The sequence below is a fragment of the Felis catus genome, chromosome A3, assembly GCF_018350175.1.
Source record: "Felis catus isolate Fca126 chromosome A3, F.catus_Fca126_mat1.0, whole genome shotgun sequence".
In the NCBI taxonomy this organism is placed as follows: domain Eukaryota; kingdom Metazoa; phylum Chordata; class Mammalia; order Carnivora; family Felidae; genus Felis; species Felis catus.
In genome coordinates, this window is record NC_058370.1 from 19,535,224 (window position 1) to 19,554,024 (window position 18,801).

At 47.2% G+C, this 18,801-nt stretch overlaps 1 long non-coding RNA gene across 1 annotated transcript; it reads left to right on the forward strand.

Moving 5' to 3' along the window:
* The first annotated feature begins 13,357 nt into the window (after positions 1–13,357).
* LOC123384202 lies at positions 13,358–15,673 on the forward strand. The gene is made up of 4 exons (XR_006594920.1): positions 13,358–13,691; positions 13,822–13,908; positions 14,260–14,350; positions 15,545–15,673. It is a non-coding gene; the product is annotated as an uncharacterized LOC123384202 (long non-coding RNA).
* The last annotated feature ends 3,128 nt before the right edge of the window (positions 15,674–18,801 follow it).

Genomic DNA, 18,801 nt, shown 5'->3' on the forward strand with positions numbered 1-18,801 from the left:
GGGATGTCTCAGGATCACTCCTCCAGGAAGCCTTCCCTGACCCCATTGGTCTGGCTCGAATGCTTCTTCTCCTTGCCTCTGTGTCCCCTTCGGCTTCTCCCTCGTAACACAGAGTGCCCTGCAGTGTAAGTCTTGGCCGCTGGTCAGCATCTCCCCTCCCATTTGACTGTTAACTCCAAGAGGACCCCTTGCTTGTTGTTGTACCTCCGGTATCTGGCACAAGGTAGTGGATCCACAAATACTTGTCAAATGAATGACTGTCCTGTGTGGGCGTCCAAATCATGCTTTCATGTGTCAGGTCGGAGGCACCCAACTCAGTCACCTTTAAATAGTAACTGGAGGGACTCTGTAATTTAGGACTTAACGAAGACAACAAAAATGCTACTAGAGAACGTTGAGCCCATATTGTAGAATAAGAAACCTATATAACTTGGCAACTAGAGGACATCAGTATAGAAAAAGCTATGTGGGCCATACTCGGGTCTGTGCAAGCTGACACTTCACCTTCACTAGGTACCTGGTAAAAACTCCAGGCTTGCAACAGCCAATAGAATGGGTTCCGTCTAGTTCCTCCCAGAGACATGTTTGACTTCCTTCTGAAGATAGGTCATTCTGTTTGCTCACACATGTCTGGTCTCACATGACTGCTTGTTTGCAGAAAATTCTCTGCTTCTGCTTATGTTTTTGCCCAAAGTTTACTTTATGGCCCATCAATGATATTTCTAAATATTCACTGGAGAATGCCTGCATTCCTGTTTTCCAGTGAACCACCGCCTTCTCCCTTACTCACTGTGTGCAGAACTACACTTATGATCCATAATCTGGGCTTCCCCACTTCCTGTGATCCATCTATGATTAGAGTTGTCATGGGGCGCTTGGGTGGCTCTGTCGGTGAAGTGTCCAGCTTTGGCTCAGGTCATGATCTCACCCTTTGAGTTTGAGCCCTGTCAGTCTCTGTGCTGACAGCTCAGAGCCTGGAGCTCGCTTTGGATTTTGTGTCTCCCTCTCTCTCTGCCCCTCCCTTGCTTGTGGTCTGTCTTTCTCTCTCTCTAAAAAATAAATAGGCATTAAAAAAATTAAAAAATAAAAGAGTTGTCATGAAGAATTTCTGAAGGTTCTAGCCTGGTACCTCTCTGGTAGGAAAAGTAACTTCCACAATAAGGTTTGAGCCAAAAATGGATTTCCCTACTGGGTGGAAACACGGCTACCATGACACTTCATGGTAACTTTTTAAACTGTCTCCCTCTCCCATACTTATGTGAAGGCTGGTCCTACATTATTTACAGATACTACTCTCAGCCTTCCACTAATCCTGAACTGTATGCTGGGGATAGCAAGGTAAGATATCAGTTACATTGAGGAATTTAAAGTCTAGATACAAAAATTAATAAGAATAAATAAGAGTCATTTTAATGGATATGAAGGCAAATGGAATTCCAGAAAGCATGTGCAAAGGCACTGGGGCATAAAAATGTCTGGTATGTTTAGGGAACTGGATGATACCCAAAGTGGCAGAACTCTAGGAACCCTGAGAGAAGTGATGGCTGGAAAGGCTGAACCTCAGACCAGAGTCAGGGTCTTAAATACTTGGTCAAGGTGGGAGAAAGTCCTGGGAGTTTCCAAGCATTGACATCATCAGATGGATGCTTCAGAAAGATCCCTCTGACAGCTGTGCAGGGGAGGGCCTGAAGTAGGGTAAGACCAGAGGCACTGATGCCAGAGAGGGAGACCCAAGAACAGCAATTTTCAGGGAGGAGCATCCCTACATAAGCCGATTTCAAGGAAGATCACTTTGGTAAAACAGGTTTGGATTCCCTCGTTGAATCCCCCTCTCATGATCATTAAGTGACCCCTAATACACTGCCCAGGACAAACGCAGATCTTCATGGCCTTAGGGATAGAGGGATAGGTGGCAACCACAGTGTATGGAGCCCCATGGAGGTGATAACTTGCATCTTTTCTCCACCCTTCCAGGTGGAGATATCCTGTCTTGCCAGGATTGTGTCTCATCCCAGCAGCTTCTGAATGAGCTGGAGGAACTGCAGACTCACTGGTTTCTGAACTAGGCCAGTGGCATCTGGTGGCATTGGCAGAGAAACTTTGGAAATGTTCTGCCCATTAAGACATTTTAATCAACCTCAGAAAACTTAGTCACACTGATGTGGTCAACTGGTTTTACTACTATCTTTGGGAAGGAGTGTTCCAGTATGTTGGCCTCAGTTTCTCCATCTGAAAATGGGGAAGACAAGAGTAAATCTAAGGGTCTTCTGCTGTTGCCTGGGAGGTCTAAGCTCAAGTCACCCTGAAGGGCTGGTAACTGGCTGATAGACCCTCATGACCAACTCATTGGCATCTCCTACCATGTTGTTGAAGTCAACCATTGGCAAACCCATTGGCTACGTTCATGGGTGTTGACTCAAGAAGGCGCACAGATTAGGTTCTGGAGAAATTTTGTACCAAAAATTTGCATATGTGATGAGGATACAAGTGGTATTTTCACTCGTGATTGGAAAAGAAAAGAGGGAATAGGGATATATGTAGATAGCTGATTATGAAAAGTTGGCCAAGGAACTTGGTGAAGCTTCCAATATGTGGACGATTGGCTTTTGTCCCTGAGTGTCCTTGATTTTAACTCCATAATTCCCTCAATGTCTGTGTTTCCCAGATTCTAAGTTCCCATCTCATTCCAGAAGCCTCTTAATGGGCTCCATCCAACTCAACCAAGACCCTCACCAGGTCAGACTTCACTCCTGACCATTGAATGTGTTTCCTGGCTTCTGGAAACCTCCTCTTCTATATCCCACGGCTCCTCTAACTTGACAAGTCCCAGCCTGAATTGATCCTTTTTGCTGCCTGACTTGCTTCTCATCTTCGATTCCCTGTTTCAGGAATGACACCATTCCCCACCCAGTCACCATGGCTGGAACCTGGGAGTCATTCTGGGCTCCTAGCCAAGACTCACTCCTACGTCCGTCAGTTGTCACATCCCACCTGCCTGGCCCCTGCTTGGCTAGAGTCTACCCTGTTCTTTCCTACTGATGACTCCTTTCCCAAGCTCAGTTCTGACTTACTTCATCTTGTACTGGATGCTGCTCTGACTTGGTTTCTCATCCACCAATCCCTCCTTTTCCAGGTTGACTTTCCCTTTTTTTGCTATAGCAATTTTCCTAAAAGCCCAATCTAACCATGTCTCCCCTGCTTGAAGATACCATGTGGGATCTTCATGGCTTATAGAATAAAGTTTAAATTTCCTAGCCTAAAATGAAGCCTGCCACAAGAGATCATCTGATATTTCTTGGACGCACCTTCTATTTTTGAATTTCTATGCCTTTCCACATGCTGATTCTACTGCTTGGTTTGCCCATCTTCCCAATTCTCTTGCACTTGACGCTGCTGACCTTTGATCCCTGTTGACCTCTCAAGCCTCATACTTTATTACTCTCCCCCCACCTGTTTGTAATCCTTGCTGCTGGCACCCAGGGTGGTTGTCTCATCCCCTGAATAGTTTCCAGAGGTGGCTATGCCTGCCTGCTTTGAGGGCTTTTGAGATGGCCAAAAGCCATCTCACCAGTGGCCTCCCTTGTACATGATGGATGTGTAATATGCTCTTCTGGGTTGGTCTTAAGTCATGTGGACAAGGGAGAGACATTTCTTGTGTGAATAGAACCACGCTTCTTGCTTTTCTCTGGGTCCCTCATCTATGCTCACCACTAGTACCTATGAGTGGAAGGCAGTCTTGTGGTCAACACTGAAAGAGGTCATGTTCTAGGAATGCAGTGATTATGGCTGAAAGAGTTCCAGATATGATTGGAAGATGTCTTTTCCTATGTGCAGTTTATAAAATTCCAAGTGGTAAATTTGACATAGCTGGAATGAATCATCAATCACATTTCCCTGCACATTCTGGGTAAGATTTGCATTTGTGGTCTTCATCAATGAAACTTAGTAATAACCTTTGAGTCATTGGAAGCCAGTATTCACATGTGGCATGATTGATGAGGCAGCATTGTGAGTAATGATGCAACTGGCATTAAAGACGTTACTAGGGAACAACATGGGTGCAAGGATCTGTATTGTCTCCAAATAAGCAGGCTCTGAAATGCCATGTCACTGGGAGGAAAAACAACATTACACTTCTCTTTTCTCATTGTAGGAGATCTAAAACCAGCCAGAAATGGTGCATTTGACAATAAAGAACACAAAGAGGGGTGCCTGGGTGGCTCAGTTGGTTGAGTGTTCGACTCCGGCTCAGGTCATGATCTCGTGGTTCGTGGGTTCGAGCCCCATGTTGGACTCTGTGCCAATGGCTCAGAGCCCGGAGCCTGCTTGTATTCTGTGCCCCTGCCCTCTGCCCCTCCCCCCGCTCATGCTTTTTTTCTCTCTCTCTCTCTCAAAAAAATAAACATTAAAAAAAAAAAAAGAACACAAAGAATGGTTCCTGGACACAAACAGGAAGAGATCGTGCCTGGACCCTAAGAAAAATCTTCTTGTGTTCTATTGGACAGTAAATAAGTACATAATCGCCTCTTCTTTACCAATTGTTCTAACTCTTCATTGATAAATCACTATATCTCATAAGGGTCTATGAATTTTATAATATATTTTTAAATTAAATTATTTGTCAGGACCCCACAACAGTTTGCTCAGGGCCCCATACACTCTAGGAATAGCTCTGCTCTGGAGGAAGCCTTTATAAATATTTTGAAATGCTCCTGACTCTCCAAAGGGAACATTCTGCATGCTGCATAGCTGACAATTATGTTGGACTATCTCAAAGAACTTCTTAAATTTGGTGGATATCTGTCCATCTGTTTTTAAGTGGTGTTATAGTAGGAGTTCAGGCAAATAGACAAAACTCTGTGTTCACTGAAGGGAAAAATACCTAAGATAAATTCAATAAAAGCCAGCCCACAAGGGGCTGTCACAAAGATACCCACACTGTGTAGCTCTATGAGATTGAATAGCTATTATTCTCCTAATTGAGAGAGAGAGCTCACACTGCTAATGAGAGATGCAGGTGAAGTTCAAGACCCTGTGAATCTGAGCCCGGCATCTGTGTTCCTTTCATTGTATAATCCTGATATGGGCGAACTAGAAAGCAACGTGACCCCTCAGCATCACCTCCGATGGGCTTGGGTTCTAAAACCACAAATCCTAAGAAGGGGCACACAGCCAAGCACCTGGGGAAATTACCCATGTTTGTAAAAACGGTGTCTGAAAGGCTAATCTGGAAGGCAGCTAAGGCCTTTGAAAAGCCACCGAGAATAAAAACGAGGGCTTTTCTTGTTCAGAGACAGATGGTGGAGAAGGAAGGAGAGCCCATAGCATGGTATGATGGCACAACGTTGACAGTCATCGGAGAGAATTGAGAGAGGTGCTCAATTCATCAAGACAAAAGCCTTTAATCTGGAAAGATTGAAACTGAAGATAGGGGAAAGGCAGAAGGCACACCTCACTGCTCTTAATTAATTCAGGTCTCCATCCCACATGAATTATAGCCCAGGGTCCTGAAAGGACTTGCAGAGGTCTTTGTGGGATCCCTGTCTGTCTTATTTGGAGAAGTGTGGAGGGAGAGACGCCAGCAGACTGGGGATGGGCACGTCTTGTCTTGATTTTCAAAATGTGAGTTCTAGAAATTATAGTCTTAAATCCAGTTTCTGACGATGAACTAGAAATGATTATTTAAATGGTGTAGGGGTTATGTGCAATCAGACGAGGAAGTAGGAATCAGTTTGGAGCCATCATAGGTTCACCAAGAGTTGGTAATTCTAAAATATCTTTCGTTCTTTATTGAAAATGTCCTAGATTAGTGCTGTGGATATTTGTTATTATTTTTCATTTTCCCACCATTTGAACTGATCTGGGGGAACTCTCACTTTTATGGGTCTTGGTGAGATGTGGAACCTGTCTTCTGTGGCAAAACTCAAGATGCCATGTGTTCAATTTCCCAGGCTCCCTTGCAGTGAGGTCATTGACGGAGTAATTTTTCCAGGCTAGTGTCCAAGGAAGTCTCTAGTGACAAGCTACACCAAGCAGGATAATGGGCCTCCAAAGATGTCCACATCTTAACCCCTGGAAACTGAAAATATATTAGGTGATATGGCAAAGGGGAGTTAAGGTTGCAGATGGAATTAAGGCTGCTAACCAGCTGTCCTTAAAATAAGGAGCTTATCATGGATTATTTGGGCAGGACCAATATAAGCACATGGGTCCCTAAAAGTGGAAGAAGGAAGTGGAAGAGTCAGAGAAAGGAATATGATGATGGAAACAGGGCCAGAGACATGCTACATTGCTGGGTTTCAGGCTGGAGGAAGGGGGCCATGAGCCAAGGACTGTGGATGGCCTTCAGCAGCTGGATAAAGCAAAGAAGTAGTTCCTCCCTTAGAAGCTCCAGAATGAAGGCAGCCCTGTCCACAACTTGGCTTTAGCTTGGTGAGACCTGTTTTGAATATCTGACCTACAGAATTGCTAGATAATAAATTTGTGTGGCTTAAGTCACTGAGTTTGTTATAGCAGCGATAAGAAATTAGCATACATTCAATGTGTCTCTGCAATTGGCCTTTTCTAGTGAAGCACTTTATTAATGACATGGACCAATAGTTTTCCAAACTAGACTGGGTAGGGTTCCAGTGGGGTGTCTTAGGAGACCACCAAGAAAGGAAGTTGAGAAGGGAAAGGCAGAAGCAATGGAATGCTGGGACACCTCACCCATGCTGTCAGTGGGGAAATACTGCTTTCATCTATACTAAACATTGGAATTCTAGGAAAAATGTTTGAAAGCCATCATTGACATCACAGATAAATGCATTAAGTATAATAACAAAAGATAACATTTATTGAATTTTTGCATAGACCAGACATCATGCTTAGCAGTTTATACATATTGTTTTACTCCTCATAATAGTTATAAGAGGCAGGTATCACCTTTGCAGATGGGGCAACTGAGGCTCAGGGAAATTAAGTCACTCAACTAAGGTCCCCCAGCTTGTAGGTGGCAGAGATGGCATTTTAATGTGGGGAGTCTGACTCCAGGGCCTGCACTCCTAAGCAAGTGCATCAAACATTTGATGGGAAAGAGCTAGTTGGAGTATCATATTGATGGTACAATTCAGAATCCAAATATATTTTGTGTGTTAGAAGACATTTGTTTGGGAAAGAGGCAAAGTCCTGTGATTGGGTTCAAAAACACAATGACACCAGAGCATGGGAAGTTCAAGGTAATTAATCAGGTTATCTGTAAGTTTGTTGCAGAGAGATGTTTCCAGTGGGTGGATGGTCATCATCTTCTGGGTGTATTACAAGTGTAAGATTCCAGGACCCTATAATGAGAAAACCCTTTACATGACAGAATGTGCTGCCTCATGATGTTGTGGGCACCCTGTCACTGATCAGGAAAAGATTGAGTTTGTGGTGGTGGGGAGTTGATTTGAGGTCCCTTTAAAAAATGTAAGATTCTAAGATCTAAGGGTTGTTGTGCATAGGGTGAACTGTTGGGAAGTCTCAGTGCTTAGCGTAAGCAACTCTATCTTCTCTAGGCTAACGGGGCAGAGGAAATTCTAAACAGATAGATCCTGCTTCAGGGTGAGATGTCCACCCTATGGGGCTTGGATTTTATCCTAGAGGAAAGAGGAATCTGCAACAGATGTTTAAGCAGCAAGCTGAAATGAACGGATCTGCATTTCTGAGGGGCGAGGATATCAGAAAGGGAGAAGTTGAGTCAGGAGGAGCAGCTGTTGAAAAGGCATGAGAGAGACACAGTTCTGGGCCAGGGCGGACGGAGCCACAAGACCTGGGTTGAGAAGGGAAAGGAGAGGGTGGAGTAGCCGACGACACCCAGGTGAGGGCGGGGCTGGGTGGAGCTGTCCAGAACCGGCGGTGCTGGTGCCTGCAGGCTGCGGGAACTCCAGGGCACAGAGAAGGTTCACACGGAGGCATGTCTGGGGAGGGGCCTGTGGTAAGTGGGTCATAGACCTGGTTGACTCCACAGGTGGGTTAGTCAGAAGTGGGTCAGGAGCCGGAGGTGCGGCACCAAGACAGGTAGAGCCCTGTGATCCCTACTCTACCTGTGATTTGTGGACCTGGTGAGGACAGACAAGAGCCAGGCAATGGGCCTGCCTCTGAGTGGGATGTCAGCTTCTGGGTGGGTTTGAGGCAGAAGAGAGAGCCTGCCTGTGAGTTCCACCCCCACCCCCCGACCAGGAGTCCTAGCATCACTACTGCTCCACTCCTCAATGAATCTGTATTTACTAGACATGAAGGAAAAGTACATTCATCAGCTGCCACCTCCCTCTTCAGACTAAACTAGTTCACTCTCTCCAGGAATTCAACCACCTCCACCTGTTACTCTAGGACACTCATGTTCCCACTGCTGGAGCTTTAATCTACTAGTCCTTTACGTCTACCTTATTAACACTCCAGCTTTCCTTTCCCACACATGACATTGTCTGAGTCTCACTTTCTTTATCTGTAAAATGGAGATAATAGTAATCCTTATTGCACAGACAGGTTTTGCATAAAAAATTCATAGCACATAGTGAGCGCTCAATAAAAACTAGTTATTGTCAAGAAGGTGCATGAAACCAAATAATAAAGGGTTAGGTTACTCTGATGGGACCAGATGGTGACGATAATGCTTGACCAGGCTTTGTCGGGAGGAAGGTAGGGAGAAGAGAGGCATAAAAATGGAAGTGAGACCAGAAACACAGGGAACAGAGTCAAGAGGGGGCAGGATGATAGTTTGGGGTGTGCCAAGGCCAGAGGGTAGGGGGTGGCCTAAGACTACGTGTCCAGATGCACCTGCTCTTGTCTCTTCTAGCCACTGAGTCTGATGGCCAGGTAACCCGAGTGAGAGGCTCAGGATGAGTCGCATAGTTATGTATGTCTAGGTGGCTCTCTATAGTCACCTGTAGAGTCGGGAAAACTTAGTTCTATTTCTAGTTTTTGCTATTTTCCCATCATGTGACTCTACAACCCATTTCTCTCTTTCCATGTAAATATCTTCAGCTGTAAAATTAAGGAGCTGGGTCAGATTGTCTCAAAGACCCCTCCCAACTCTGACATTCTAGGACACTAAGTCAATTGTCTGAGCATTTTCCCTGACCCAAAGTAAGTCATACTGGAGGACAGTTTTAAATGATCTTTACTGAGGGCCTATAATAGGCCAGGTCATGGGCTAGGCATCATTATATCCATAGAAGCATTTTATTTCACTTACGGGGTGTATTGCCATCAAGGGTTCTAGCCTCCCCTTGATAGTACATCGTTATGTCTATTTCTTTCCATGTCTTATTGCATTGGTGAAATGGTGCCCTCTTCCTAGTGCTCTCCAACACTCTCAGCAGTGATTTCCACTTCTTGCTAGTGTCCTGTTGCCTCAGGAAACTTACCTCTTGATTATACCTTTGTGTGATTTTCTTATGGTCATGGTATTCCCAGGGGACAGGTCTTATCTGTTCTGTATGTCATAGAAGACACATTTTGCAGGCTTTCTCAGGCTTTTGAAAGTACCATAGTTCCAGGTGTCTCAAATCAGGGTCCTTCTAGTACACAGGAGATTGGGATCAGGAATAATTCTCAGGGGGCAGTGCTGGCAAGATCTGGACGGGGCCAGAGACCACCCAAGTAGGCTGGGTTTCAGCAGTCAATAATAATAATAATGATTAATATTAATTGAGCATAGTTTCCTTTTTTAAAGTTTATTTATTTTTGAGGGAGAGAGAGAGAGAAAGGGAGAGAGAGAGAGAGAGAGGGAGACAGCTCAAGTAGGGGAGGGGCAGAGAGAGAGGGATAGTGAGAGAATCTCAAGCAGGCTCCCCACTGTCAGGGCAGAGCCCGATGTGGGGCTTGAACTCAGGAACCCATGAGATCATGAACTGAGCCGAGATCAAGAGTCACGTGCTTAACCAACTGAGCCACCCAGGGGCCCCAGTTGAGGATACTTCCCAGGCACTGGGTTAACCCAGTAGTTCTCAAGCAGGAATGATATCGGGATCTTTGGCAATGTCTAGAGACACTTTTAGCTGTCATAACTGAGTTGGGGGAGGGGGAGGTGTGCTTCTGGCACGTAGTGAGTGTAGGTTGGGCTAAACGTCTTACAATGCACAGGGTACCCCACACATCAAGTAATTCTTCTCGCATGAAATGTCACTAGTGCTGAGGTTGAGAAACTTTAGGTTATACCTTCTACATGCATCGTATCATTTAATAACCAAACCGACCCTATGAAGCAGCTGCTACTGTTATTTCCAGCATCCCCCATTTACAGATGGGGAAGGTGCAGATTATACACATGAAGCAATTTACCCAAGTTAACCAAACTGGAAAGGGACAGAGCTAGACTGTGGGCCCAAGTTTTGCTGACTCCAAAGCCTGTGTACTTGACTACTTTGTTGGGAATAAAAAGGTCAGGCCAACTGAGCGTGTAGGTCAGGACAAAGAACATGGCTTGGGAGCTGATTCTCTGAGCTTTCTGGGGACCCCAGGGTCCCCTAAGGCCAGTAGCTACCAAGTCTTATTGCCTCTCTGCAAGAGAACATGGAAACTCAGCCCCTGCCTACTGGGGCCACTGTCTGCCAGGGGCGCTTGGATTGATCTGGGGGGCTGGTCTTGAGCTAGCGAAGGCAGGACACCATTCCAACAGTTTCAGCATCTAGCTCCATGGCTCTGACCTCTGCAGCTCTGGAATCGAGTGCAGGGAGGAGGCTTTGACAGCTGGCGGCACACGCTCATGGCCAAGTGAAAGATGTGGCCAGAAGTCAGGTCTCCTCCTCCGATGTTATCTGCGCACACACTCACAACGTCAGCACAACGGGGACTCGACATGTGCATGGACACAGGTGCACACAGGTCCTCCCCCAACAATGAGGGAACGAATAAATCAAATGGGCGAATGGGGACATCTTCTATGAGGTCAAACCTTGGAATACAGTGAGGCGGGTGGGCATAGATTGAAGAGGGGAAGGCAGGGCCAGGCCTGTGGGGTGATGCTTTGGTGGATGGGATAGTGCCACGTCCCACAGAGGGGTCAGCAGAGCAGCAGCTGGAGCTGCATCTTCTAGAACACAAGCCACAGGAGACTGCGGGGAAAGTCTGACTTCAAGCACCTTCGGGCTTGGCTAATTTTTGGACTGCATCGTTGGAATGTTTGGCAGCCAGGCCTTAAACTCAGTGACCTCCCAGACCTAGGAGTAGCAGAGCTTGGATCCTTGCACCCCAGGACATTCCCTGGGTGAAGGTTGAGTTCACAGATGGACTCAGGAATTTAGTTTATTGTTCTTGAGGTGGAAATAATTCTCCATATTCTGGTTTTCCCTCTCTAGGCCCTTTCAAAGACTCTATTTATGCAGATAAGCTGGCTTCATGGGATCCAGAGACATCAGCTAAAGGCACATAACTCTGAGATCTTCGTGGTTGTTTTTTCCTCTATGGAGGAAAGGGAAGGAGGGCACAAGGGGGAAAGGGAACCGAAATTCATCGATGGTTTTTTCTGGGTTGAGTGCTTTTCATGGTCACATTAACGAGGTGGCAGAGTCCCCTGTCTCAAAGCAATGGTGGCAGGCAGACCTGGGTCACCAGAGGCTCCCTAAACCTCAGTTTACTCATCAATAAAATGGGGATAATATTTGTGCCTATTTTCTAGAGTTGTGATGAAGTTTAAATGGGCTAATACACAAGGTGTGCTCAGCCCAGCAGCTGCCACAGAATAAGGCGTTGTGAGATGTTAGGCAGCTTTATTGTTATTTTTAAGTTTGTCACTCTTCACTACCCTGGGAGGTGGGACTTCTTGTCTCCATTTTATGTGCCAGAAAGTCACGGCCTGGCGGGGTTACCGTGGTGCAGCTTTGCTCTCAGTTCCTCTGGCAAGTGTCTGTGGGCCTCTGAGGCCAGCACAGGCGTCCCTTCCCCATACAGCCCGGGCCCCTGCTGTTGCCTCTCAGCTTTTACTGCAGCCTGGCATGAATGCCTGTTCAAAGTCATAGCCCCCGCCACACCGTAGGCCCATGAGGGAAGGAGCTGGGCCCAAAGGATCGTTCTCTGCTGTGAGAAGCACCCAGCAGAGCACTGGCCCATGGTGAAAGCTGAGCAGATCTACATAACCCAAGGCCATTGGACCCGGTGGTTTGAAGTTGGGTTTGCTTCTTTCTTACAGTGTGTGTGTGTGTGTGTGTGTGTGTGTGTGTGTGCACGCTCTTTCTTAAGAATGCTGAGTAAAGTGGGTGGCTGGGGACATCCTTTAGGTGTTAGTAAGTCTCTTCTCTGGCACAGTGACAATGGCAAACCCATTTTCCCTCTCCTCGCTGCCCACCTCTCTCCACCAATTTCTACACAACCTAAGATTCCCAAAGAGAGAAAGGCCATGTGCCATCCATCTGGAAGGGATTGGGAGTCAGTTACTCGCTTCCTCGGTGCAGAAATATGCAAATCACAGTGGATCCTTGCAAGTGGCAGGGGAACAATGGCTGATTTCACCACAGGGTTCTAAATCTTTCAACGATTGTCAGTTTTCTCCCTTCACTTTTCACTCCTAGCTCATCTAGTTGTCCGTACCCCAGAAAGATTGCTCAACACGGGATCTTGGCCAGCTCATGGAGGATGAACCCAACTCCACAGAGGAGCTATTAACTTATCCAATGGTTTGAACTTCTACTCTGTGCCGGCCCTGTACTAAGCACTAGGGGTGCCATGCAGGATGGAAAGAGACAAGTCCCTGCCCTCCAGAGTTAATAGTTTGGTAGGAGATAGAGGTGACAGTCACATAGTCACACTATGGACATAATGAATCCAAAACTGCACATAGATACAGTTGCTCTGGAGGAAAAAAAAATAGTTCCATGAGGACTTGACCTAGCCTGGATGATCTAGGAGGAGTTCCCTTAGGAAATAAAACCGGACAGAGACTTGATGAATGGTTGGTAGAATGTTCCAGACAAAGGGAATGGCTCGCACAAAGTCTCTGTGGAGAGCTGGAAGTAAACAAAAGCCGTAGGGTGAGAACATGAAAGGGCCACAGGGTTCAAGCCCTGCTAGAGAGGCAGGCAGTGGCCAACTGTGCGGGACCTTGCTGGCTAAGGTTAGGATCTGGCTTCTAGTCTAAGAATAGTGGGAAGTCATAGAGGGGGATTTAGCAGCTGGGATACCATTTGGTTTCTTTCTTTGTCTTTCTCTTTCTTTCTTTCTTTCTTTCTTTCTTTCTTTCTTTCTTTCTTTCTTCTTTCTTTCTTTCTTTCAGAGAGGGCACAAATGAGCAAAGAGGAGAGAGAGAGAGACAGAGAGAGAGAGAGAGAGAAGCAGGGCTCATGCAAAGTGGGGCTGGTGCTCACCTGAGGCGGGGCTTGAATTCATTGTGAGATCATGACCTGAGCCGAAGTCAGTTGCTTAACCGATTGAGCCACTCATGTGCCCTGGTTTATATCTTTAAAAGATTGTTCTGGCTGCTGTGGGACAATGTAGAATACCTGAGTGCACGTGGGAGGCCAGTGAGGAGGCAAAGCTGGTTGTCCAGGGGGAAGCAATGGTTGCTTAAACACACAGGGGTGGTGGAGACGGGGAGCAGAATGTGGACTTAGGAGGTAGCATCAGTAGGATGGGGGGATCAGGGCAAAGGGAGTTGTCCATGGAGACTTCCACATTTCTGGCTTGGCCACTGGCAGGATGGTGGCCCCACTTAGGGACACCAAGGATGCTAACAGAAGGTGAGGTTGAGGGGTGGAGGGAGGCAGACAAAGAAGGTGGCCTTGGACCCTATAAGCTTCAGAGTGGGACATCTGAGTGCAGATGCTAATAGGCAGTTAGATGTATGTGCATGAGCCTTTCGCCCCACAGTTCTCTGGAGGATGAATCCTGGAACCCGAAACCTCAGCTTGATTTCTCTCTTGCTGCTGAGTTTCGATCAGGCCATAGCCAAGGCATGTGAGTTCCTTCCCTTTCCTATTAAGGTTTTTGAATGAGGAAATGTGGTTCTTCCAAGAAGAGGTAAACCTGGTTGTATTTATCACCGCCGTTAAGGAGATAAAATGAAATGCCATCATGACAGGCCTCCTGGGTGAGCCCTGAGACTACGTGCCCTTGAGAGAGGGCTCTGTCGCGCGCGTGTGGTGCTGGAAGGAAGGGTTCTATTGAGTAGGAGGTGGCCATCTACCTTTATCCCGGCCAAGCAAATATACATCTTTCTTTTATAATTTTTAATAAATGACATTCATCTACTTGCTGATTTGTTTAACCAACTTCTATTGAGTACACTGTTTTGGATTCTGGACACAGAGAATAAGACAGATGGAGTCTCAGCTCTCATGAAGATTGCACACCAGTTGGGGAGACAGGCAACAATCAAGGATACACATATGCAAACAAGGTAATTTCCAATGACATTAGGGAGGGCTTCTCTGAAGAGTGACATTTGAGGGAAGACTGATGAATGAGCCAGCCCATCATGCAAAGGGCTGAGTGGCGACTGGGGACAGCTGCACCCATGTGTAGGTCCTAAGGATGTGTGTTTGAGGAATAGGAAGGAGGCCAGGGTGCCAGCTCAGTAAGGAAGGGGGAGTGTGATAGGAGGTGAGATTGTAGAGACCATAGGGGCTGGGTCATGTAGGCGATGGTGGATTTTGTTCAGGTGCACTGGGAAGGCATGGAAGGTTCTGGAACAGGGAATGATCTGTCTTGATTTGTCACCTAAAAAGATCACTCTGACTGCTGTGTAGAAAATAGGTTGTCAGGAGGCCAAGAGTAGAAGAGTCCAGTAAAGAGGATGTGGCAATTTTCCGTGGGAGATGTACTGAGGCCTGGACCAAGATGGCAGTGGTGGCCATTGACTCTGACGCCTTTCTTTTGGGTGCTTACGTGAATGACAAATGTCCATGCCCAGAGGGACTCTATAATTGATTCTGGAATCTATTGCTCACCATAGTTACCACTATGGGCATTTTTCAAACAAAGAAGGGTGAATGAGTATTTCTTTCCATTAAGCAATCTGTAGATTTCATTTCTCTTATAGTTTAACATCATTTTTTCCCCCACCAATTAAATCATTGATCATCGTGATGGCTAATTTCATGTGTTAACGTAAGCACACCATGAGGAGTCCAGATATTTGATCAAACTTTCTTTTGGGTGTTTCTGTGAAGTTAAAAATAAATTTGTTTTTATTTTTTATTAAATAAACTCCATGTCCAACCCAGAGCCCAATGGGGGGCCTGAAATCATGTCCCGGATACTTAACCAACTGAGTCACCTAGGGGCCCCTCTGTGAAGGTTTTTTTTTCCTTAAATGAGATAAACATGTAAATTGGTAGACTGAGAAAAGTAGATGGCCTTCCCCAATGTGGGTGGGCCTCACCCTATCAGTTGAAGGCCTCAGTCAATCAGTTGACTAGAAAAGGCAGACCCTCCCCTGAGTAAGAGAATTCTGTCTTGCTTGACTGCCTTTGAACTGGAACATCAACCTTTTTCCTGCCTTCAGACTCAAACGGAAACATTGGTTTTTCCTGGGTCTTGAGCCTGCTAGCTTTTAGATGGAAATTATACCCTCAGCTTTCCTACTTTTCAGGCCTTTGGACTCATGCTGGAATTAAGCCATTGGCTCTCCTGGATCTCCAGCCTCCTGACTCATCCTGCAAACCTTGGGACTTGCCTGCCTCCATAACCACTTGAGTCAGTTCCTCATAATAAATCTGTGTCTGTGTGTGTGTGTGTACACACAAATGTAAATATATGTGTGTGTATATATACACATACACAAAGAGGTTTATTATGAGGAATTGACTCTGTCTATATGTTCTTTTTTTTTAAGTTTATTTTTTAATTTATTTTGAGAGAGAGCACGAGCGGGGGAGGGGCAGAGAGAAAATCCCAGGCAGGCTCCATGCAGAGCCCTATGTGGGGCTGGATCCCATGAACCATGAGATCCTGACCTGAGCTGAAGTCAAGAGTTGGAGGCTTAAGCAACTGAACCACCCAGGTGCTCCTTGTTCTCTCTCTCTCTCTCTCTCTCTCTCTCTCTTTCCCTCTCCCTCTGTCTCTCTTTCTCCCTCTCTCTCCACCTATCTACATTTATAGGCAGAGAGACCAAATATACAAACACACACACACACACACACACACACACACACACACACACACACTATTGGGTCTGTGTCTCTGGAGAACGCCGACCAGTAGAACAAACCGATGCTTTGTGTTATCATCAGGGAGACCCCGTAGCAGAGATGGAAACATGGTCACTCCTCTTGGCATGGAGGTAGGTTTGTAGTCTAAATCTGGTAACAAACATCTAGGTTTTGGGAAATACTCCAGGAAGATGGAGCTATATTTTCAAAAGCATGGCAAGGCATGATTTGCTTAAGAAAAGCCAGACAGTTCACGGTACCCAGATCCTAGTTTCGGCACGAGGAGAAGCGATTCAGCAGGAGGGAGTGTAGGGAGAGGAAGGTCCAAAAGCTTTGGCTGATGGGCTCTGGGAACAGTAAGGAGCTAAAGAAGGCTCTAGAGCAGAGGACCCACATACCCGAAGGCACATTGTAGGAAGGCCCCCTGGCTGCAGGGGGAAAGGACTAGAGAGGGTGGGGCAGGGAACAGGGAGCAGCATTAGGAATCTGCCACCATAATCCCAGGGAGCCAGAAGCAGCCCCTGGATTCAGCCCCAGGTGTGGGGGTGGAGGGATGAGGGCACCCTGAGGGATGCTTAGAGGCGACGGTAGCAGGGCGTGGTGGTGGTTGGATATGGAGGGAGTGGGAGAATTCTAAGGTTTCTGGCCTGAATGACCAGGAGGGTGGTAGCCATGTGACAATCAGTTATCATAGTAAAGCCCCTTGTTTGAATGTTTCATGAAATAAATCAGAATGATGTTGTTGTAAATTATTTTCACGCCCCTCCTGTATCTCTACCCCTTTGAAGTGTATCTTTGGGTGGCTCAGTCGGTTAAACATCTGACTCTGGCTTAAGTCATGATCTCACGGTGTGGTTCGTGAGTTCAAGCCCTCGCTGCTGTCGGTGCAGAACCTGCTTCGGATCCTCTCTCCCCCTCTCTCTCTGCCCCTCCCCCGCTTGTTCTCCCCTCTTTTTCAAAATAAATAAATAAACTTAAAAAAAAAAAAAGAAATGTATCTTTGCAGCTCCTGCCATCAGAAGAGGGAGTCTCATTTCCCTACCCCTGGAATCCGGACTGGCCCGAGACTTGCTTTGGCCCAGAGAATGGTGGGCGGGTTGGCGTGCCAGGTCCGAGACTGGGCCTCAAGGGGCCGTGGGGGCTGGGATGCTCTGTCAGAGCCCTGTCCTGCCCTCATGTAAACGAGGCTAGCCTGCTGGATGATGAGAGCCATGGGAAACTGACATGAACCACCCCCTGTGAGCACCTGCCAGCTGACCCGCCTCTGACTGAGGTCCCCAAGTGGGCCCAGCCAAGAGGAGTGGCCCCGCTGAGCCCGGGTCCTAACGTTCTCAGACTATTTAGTTTACGGAATCGGTCGCTGTATACTTTTCCAGAAAATTCATTTTGCCCCTCTGATGACCTTAATGCTCACCCCTGCCACACAATGGGGTTGCGCCCTATTTGAAGACACGTAGGGTGACAGTCTTGGTGTGGCTGGGACTTTCCTGCTGTGGGCACCGAGAGTCCCACATCCTGGGAAACCCTTCCGCCTCGTAGAGAGCGGGACCGTGGGTCGCCCCCCACACGATCACCCACCGGCTTCTGACCGGGGCGGGCCTTGCGGTTGTGTGTTTCATAGACGGTGAACCTGAGATCCAGCAAGTCTGAAATGGCCGCTTGGATCGCCCAGCTGGAAGGCAGCCGGGAGAGGAGCTGAATCAACGCAGCCCGATGCTCATACCTGAGCCTGTTCTCCCGCACCTGCTGTGTCGGGGGTGGTGATGCCAGCCCCTTATGACTGGGCCGTGGACGTGAGGGCCTCCGCCCCAGACACACTCGGGCAGCCCTTCTTCGCTTGGGTCCTTTTCCAAACACAGTCTTCGAGGTCTGACACCAGGAGAGAAGAACTCGCAGCTTGTTTTGTGGCTCGCTGCACGGAGAGAGGGCCACTCGGGCCACTGCCAGCCCGGACCCCGCGCTCTGAGGCCACAATCGCCGCCACCTCAGCTCCGGAAACGGCAACACAGATGAGAAAGAACCCGCAGAATCCAGAAGACGACGAGGTAGGGAAGGGGAAGGGCCAGGAATAGAGAACTGGTTTCGTCTCTTTCAGGAACCTTGTTGATTCTTTATCGTGAACTCTTTGTTTAAAAAGAAAATCCATTTTTCACCCATTCAGAATCCCAAGCTGCCGAAAATTTCCTCCCGTGATGAGACGCATTCAGAACAAAAACGTGCAGCCTGATTTGTCTTTCCCTGAAATCAAAGGCACTGTTCTAAAGAGACTGCGTTTGCCACACAAAGGTAGCAGATGTTTGTCGAGATTTAGCCACACAAGCATTCGCTCGTTCAGTCTTGGGAGCGTTTCGGTTTTTGAAAAGAGGAACAGTTTTGTGTCATTCCGCGATGCTCGGAAGCTTCTGGAACTGGCGCTCAGGTGGGGTGTGGACCAGGGTGGGTTTGCTCCGGAAGGCTCTGCAGGGTGGAATGGGGCAGGACGAGTCATACCATCAAGCGCTCACTGAGCGCCCAGTGTCTACCCAGATGCAGGTGCAAGGACCTGAGGGCGCCATGACCTTAATTCTTGCCCGCAAAGAGTTTCCAAGACTTCCTAGACTCACGGGTGTAGAAAGCCGGTTCTAGAGCTGCCCTTGCTTTTAACTTCCCCCAACAGATTTCCCTTCCCTCCTTCCGTCCTCTCCCAGATTTCTCTCCA